Here is a 6,833-nt window from a genome sequence, read left to right as displayed (position 1 = left end):
ATAATAACCCTTATTTAGGCACCACTTCCATTCAAGGCAATAGGGATTTTCTTGGTATATGGATCCCAGCAGAGAGGTCTCATGGGGTCTATCTGACCACCCTCAAAGATTTTGTTTTCAGGGGGCACGGCAACTAGAGATAACCAAATTTTATGTCAGTTATTACTATGGATCTGCACTAGTTTTAACCAAAGAGAGTTAGTTATATAAATCTTCCTTCCAGATTTAATTTAAAACCATGTTTTTACTGTGTAGAGATGCTATACGTATGTCTATGCTCGCAAATGTTTGTATTCAACTCAAATGAAAGTGTAATTAAGTACAGTATTCCGGCTAACATGTTCAGCCTGAACAGGTTGAAGTGCTTCTTCTATGTATGCTGTATATGGCACATATGCTGTATTTATTTTTCATTAAATATCCCCTACCCTCATCTCTTCTCCTTACACACAATCTTCCTAGTATATATGATTTTCACTCTGCCAGCTGGTAACTTCATTTTTATTCTGGGTTTTCGGTGGATCTTTTTCTCTTCTTTTTCCACAGACGTTTCTACGCAGAATGTAATAACAGTTCAGCTGAAGTAAAACTTTCAACGTTATGATGTTTGAGTGGGGTTTGAAATTAGACAGAATTAGTCTGGCCTCCTGTAATCCCGGTACTGAAGCAACATGAAACTGAAATGGATCTTTTTTTTTTTGGCCCCCTAGTAGAACTCCTGCTAAATCTGAAAGATGAGTCATAGATTTGGCTTTGTGTTTTTCTCAGGACAGCAATATTTTTATTATTTAGCACTAGTCACCGCAGCTGATAATAAATGCCTTTTAACATACTTATTCTTTTCAATTGTCATGAGTAGTCACAGCATAGGAACTTCAGTTTCAGTCTCTGGTTTTGCCCCACCTTGTACCCGTTTCATGAAATCTGTTGCATCTTTAGTCAAGTTCACAACTTAAATGACACATTTGTATCCTTTCTCTTCTTTTTATCTGACACTAAGACAATTCAATTGACGCTCAGCAAAAAAGTCCCAAAATTACAGAGCATCTCTGCCAAGGGTAAGGATAGGTCAAGAGCCAAAGGAATATAAGCAAACTATCTTTCATGCACAGGAAGTAGTTAACATATGGAATAAAAGAACAAGGACAGCAATTGATGGAACATTTGGGAGAAACTTAGATAAACAACCATAAAAAAGATTTAGAAAAGTACTTGGAGTAGCCAAAAAATAAATAAAACTAATATAGAGTGCACAAGTCACTTCATCGTCCTTCCATCCTAAAATAGCCTTAAAAAAATGGCAATGAACAGATAAACTGCAAAATATCACTGTGATTTAGTACCCATTTCTTTCCATCAGAGCCACTATTTTAATTTTCATTCTTCCAATTTACAAAGTAACAATAAAATTTTCTTTTAGATTTATGGCGATGAGACCCTTTTAATTGGATTTCAGAAACGAGTTGATTTGACCGATGGATAAGTAATGGAGATATACTATTTACAGTGGGAAATGCATTTAAAATTGAAAGCTTTGAAAAGAAAGGGTGGAAATAGGCATTTACAAGCAGGATTTTTGATGGCTTAGACACACACACACACACACACACACAAATATATCTGGTCACTCTGAGGTACAGTAAACTATTTCTATTTAATCCTAAAAGCTTCTACCAAAGAAAAAAGTTCATGAGCACTTAGACCATTTATTCCAGTAACGGTCAAATGTACAATCACTGTGACCTCATTATGACTCTTACTTTCTCTCATTGTGTACACAGCCACAGGTTTGGGTCCCTTCGCCCCCTCACCAAATTTTAAGCCAAAACTGGAGCTATGGGCAGCTTATGGGCCATCTCACTCTGCCCAAGAGTTAACATGGAGTAGTCTACATCAGCCATCACTCCTTGCATTTCAATGGCAAAATTCCAGCTGACTTTAATGGAGCCAGAATTTCACCCCAGGTGCACTATTATAATTGACTAGGGCCTGATAGATTGATTCCTGAGATGCTCTGGATTCCAGATGTGGATCTCATAAAATAGTAGAGTATAGTGTATGTGCAAAGCTTTTATTTTTTGGCCATTAAATAAATAATAATAATAAAACACAGTCCTTATACTCAGGGCAATGGAGAATATGTGCTGGTTTTTTTCCTCTGTCTTCCCAGAAACAGCTCCTTCTTCTCTCTCTACTACTTATGATCTCACATTTATATAGCAGGGGAAAAAAAAGCCACTGAGGTGCATCTGGTTTGAAATATATGTAGAGCTGAGCCCATGCGTGCCTGCTCAAATTATATCAGCAACACCTACAATAGAGAGTCTAATCAGAAGCCAACCCTGTTAAGTTGCAGAGACAGAAAAATACCCTCAAAAACCAGGCAGTCTGCAGGACCATAACAGGAAGAGAGCGAAGGAAGCATTCACCTGCAGGAGGACATGGTAAAATAAATAGCAGGAGACGGGTGGAGGGGAGATCCCCCCTTTTCAAATAAGCCCAAGCAGACCTGGAAATCACGCTATGCCATGGGCAGGACACGTGGTTTCCCAGCCTGGAGCTGTTTTGCCCCGGGGAAGGCAGTGCTGTGGCCTCTCTGGCAACGAGGTGACTGCTCTGGGTTCTCCAGTTGTCTTTTCTCCTTTCTGCTGTCCTTATAAATATTGGAGAGAAATCCACCTCCACTTCCCCAAGGAATGCAGGGAAAGCAAAGAGGAGGAAATCTTCTACACAGGCACCAACATGTCTTTCTATACCTTTTATAATATGTCTATCTGACGAGAGGTTTTTCCAATGCCTTCTTTTGAGGCTTTCCCAAGCAGACCCTCTGTTTGGACCAAAGTGGCACTTCCCCACTGGCGGTGTTTGGGTAGATTCAAAAGTAACAAAAACACAACCTGTTGCTGTACCAATTATTCCTAGGAGCTAAGTTATGTTATGACAATTTCTGCTCAGAAAGGACAAACGAACTTTTTTTTCCCACACTCACTACTACCAGAGATCAGCTGTGGAAATGGGCAGGTATAGCCTTCATGTCCCACCAGACAGACCCTTCACAGGGCTTTACAGAAATGAAGAAGCTGAGGGGGTCTCAGAGCAGGTCTCAGTGCTGCCACAAAGCCCAGGCACACTCTTTTTCCCACAACGTGGTGGAGCAAGGATATGCTGAACATGAATTAAAAGCAAAGAAGAAGGTTATCCACCTGTATGAGCCATGGGAAAGATGCTAGAGCACAGGGGCTTTCTAATACTTTCCTTGTAAGGATGTGGCATCCAAAGCAAAGGACAGCAAATGAAAACATGCAAAGCAATCAAAAAGAGGAAATGGTCAAAAAGAGGGTGTCTGGTCTGGGGGTAACTGTGGACTAACTGGACTGTACAGCCTCCCCCGACTCAAGTCACTGAGCGCAATAGGAGCAAAAGCAGGCTACAGATATGCAAGTGAAATCCATGAAATGGTTGCCTGTGTGGTAGATTCGGCTGAAAAATAAAGTGATGAAGAGGAAAGAGGTTTCAGGGAGTTACATGGAGCATAGATTAACAATAACATCCTATATTAAAAAACCATCATATCCACTATATATGTTATAGAGGCATGCCAAAAAATATCTATAACTATCCCTCTGTTTGTGAACAGTATAGTGCTATTTTCAAACTGTCTGAAAAGCACTCTGTACCAACAGTATTAAAAGCCATGTCTGGTCTTGTATTTTTCAACAAATGCCCCTGTTTAAAATTCCTACTGTGGACACGAAAATATTTTGTGTGTATCCATGTCTGTGTGGAATTATCAGATGCATCTGCCCATGGAAGGACAAACACAGACAAGGTCAAAGGAAAATATTCTTTAGAATAGCCCTTAAGCAGGCAGAGGAATTAGGCCTGATTTATGAATGTATTTCCACAATTCACTTGAAAATTTGTAATGTCTGTGCAGCTTGGCAAGAAAAAAAGGTGAGGGTAATGTGAAGGAATGCTTCTATTCCACTTTATTGTAAAATTATCCCATGTTACCTGCTCTAATCCCCTGAAAACAAATTAAATCCTCACTAAGCTGACTTTAAATCAATAGTTTCATTTAAGAATAGTGTGACTTAATAAAAATAAAAAACTAACTGGTCCAGCCAATTTAAGAGGGAAATAAATCATTGCCCAAGGAAAAAAGCAGATTTGACTTGTATATGGGCCACAGTTTTGTTGAGGGGAAGAACCTGCTGTCTAAATTAACTCAGGGTATATTACAAATCTCATCAGCCTCATTCAGAAATCTGCTCCATCGTACTAGGAAAGAAGATTGCCAAAAATCCTGGAGAAGTTATGAAATGAAACAATATCTCTGAGAACACTCAGTAAATTATATAACAAAACATGTCTTTGAATCGCCCTGAAAGATCACCTCACACTTGAGCATCTCCCTTGCCTAACTTGTCCAGAGAGGATGTCTGTGAAGTAGAAAGGATGCCACATTCACAATCAGGGCAAAAGGAAAAATAACTCTGTTAAAAGAGAGAGAAGGTAGCAGGGCAATGAAGAGATAGGCAAACTGCCAGCTATTTAATTCATTCATCTAGTAAAACTAGTTAAAATAATAACTGAATAAATTATTTGTAAATCTATAGATTGAATTATCCATACAATCTTTGCAGCTTGGTGAAAATATTACTTCAATGTTATTAAGTATACATATATTTATCACTAATTCACTTTTTAAACGCCATGAAAAGTGCCTAATAAAAGTCTTACACGTTCTAACTACCAGAATATAAACAGAGGCCACAAAGAAGTGACTCACTCAACTCAAGTTATGCATTGCAAGTCACTGTCAGCAGGAGAATTTAATAATCTTGACTCCAGTTGACTTATTCTAAGCATTCCCGGATGAATACCTTTCTCTGTCACTACATTTCCAGGCATGCCTTTGAAAACTTTTTTTGAAAATCTTTTAAATAACCCTATATAAGGGCACCCCACAAGTCTGTAGCAGAGCAAAGGACCAAACCTGCTTCTCCAGAGTCCTGGCCAATGTCTCAGCTGTATGCCTGTGTTGTCGCCCACCGTGATAATCTCTGGGAAGTGATGAGATCTCCAGACACCTAGGAGTCAGAGAAAGAGTTGAGGTGATTGTGTTAGCCTACAGACTTGGTTTACAAGAAAAGGGATCTCAGGTTGCCTACCTGCACATTTGTCCAATTCCCTCAGCAGGATTCCAAAAGATGCTAGTATCTTCATCTCATTTTCCTCACTTACAGTGTTGGCAGACCAGTAGGAATAAATAGTAAAGATTTTAGTGATAAGAACCCTAAGAAGTCTTGTAATGCCTAGGGGAAACATTTAAAGGCATATAAGGGAGCAATGACACACTACAGTTTTAACTTTGGCATTCTCCATGCTGTACCATCAGGACAGATTTGCCAACATTGGCAGATCCAAAGACAGTAAGTCCAACATAAAACTACTTCACAGAAATGTTTCAGTGCAGAATGAAAACAAATGCTAAAACTTCCAAGTTTATAAAATGGGGGGAGCTGTTCTTTTTTATTTAGTTTTATTCCTGAAACCAACTACTACTATAAAAAGTAAGGATTTTTTGGGGAGGGGAGGGTATAAAAATGCTCAAGACAGCCCAAGTTTGCAAGGAACCCAAAAAAGATTGGCTCCAGATGAACTGGAGTATATTGCAGAGCTAAAAGATCCAAACTGCGCTGAACCTGCATGACAGAATACTATATGACTGTGTGTTTAACAGGTAGTTTGAGTTGTGGTTATCCATATTTGTATTCCTCCGTAAGTGCTCCTAGGCTCTGCTATCCCACTGTGATTTTGAGATATGAGGTCTTAAGGAGAGTTGGATCAAGTAGTGTCTCACAAGATCATTTGCACTAGGCCTTTTTTTCTTTTTTCTTTTGCTTATCATTTTTCTTATCCTTTCTTGATTCTCAGCCTGCCTATTTATTTGTTATAGGGATAACCATCTATGCTAGAGCTAGAAAGAAAGATTGTCATACATGTTACATTTGTATTTGATGGACTCCTTGCTAGATAAAAATATAGTGTGCTGTTGTGCACTGTATCAGACAGAAAATAAAGAAGTTAATTTTATTTCTGGCTCTGAATTATTTAATTGAGCTTAAAGATGAGCTTTATGGTCACGAAGAAGATTTATGGTTGCATTCTTCCCATTGGGAAGGCCTTCGCTATCCTTTGACCTTTTCATTTCTTTTTTCAAATTCCTTAGAAATGAGTGGTTTCCTTCTTATCAGTCATAATTCTTCAGGAATCCATGAAGATAATATCTTAGGCTGCCCAAATCATCAGGTCATGCAGTGCCTATATAATAATATTTTCAAAATATACTCTCCTTTTGGGGTCCTCAGCATCTTTTTAGGAGTCAGGATCTCCAGGCTACAGATAGGACACTCAAAAACCTAAGATATTAGAAATTCACGACAGCTTTTGAAAATTTTTCCTCAAGGTATGGGGCAACACATTTGTGTTTGCAAATCCCTTACTATCTTATTGGTCCTCCTCTTATTGTAAAGCTGAATGTTCAACAAAAGATGTCTATTTTGCATGCACAAAATACTTTCAAAGCAACTGTTGCACGCAGTAGCTCACATGTGCAAACTCTAACCTGCTCAAAGTAGAAATGTGAGGAATGTAAATGAGATCAGAATCATACGGACAAAATGACAACGCTCAGAAAGCACTTGTAAGGTTGTACAAAAGGTTCAAACCTTGAAGCTGAATTTTGAATACTTGCCCTTTAAATGCTATTATAGGTTTAAGGCAAACCTTGGGGCTTCTTAACATTCAGTTTTGACAAGTGAATAAAT

At 38.6% G+C, this 6,833-nt stretch overlaps 1 long non-coding RNA gene across 1 annotated transcript; it reads right to left on the bottom strand.

Annotated features, from left to right (window-relative positions):
• Positions 1–748: 748 nt before the first annotated feature.
• LOC138065998 (uncharacterized) lies at positions 749–5,468 on the bottom strand. The gene is made up of 3 exons (XR_011139105.1): positions 5,175–5,468; positions 5,000–5,093; positions 749–3,165 (listed from the first exon to the last, which is right to left on the bottom strand). It is a non-coding gene; the product is annotated as an uncharacterized lncRNA (long non-coding RNA).
• Between the last annotated feature and the right edge of the window lie 1,365 nt (positions 5,469–6,833).

This window comes from Struthio camelus, chromosome 2 (genome assembly GCF_040807025.1).
Source record: "Struthio camelus isolate bStrCam1 chromosome 2, bStrCam1.hap1, whole genome shotgun sequence".
In the NCBI taxonomy this organism is placed as follows: Eukaryota; Metazoa; Chordata; class Aves; order Struthioniformes; family Struthionidae; genus Struthio; species Struthio camelus.
The sequence above is the reverse complement of the archived record's forward strand: the minus strand, read 5'-3'. Positions and strand labels throughout refer to the sequence as shown.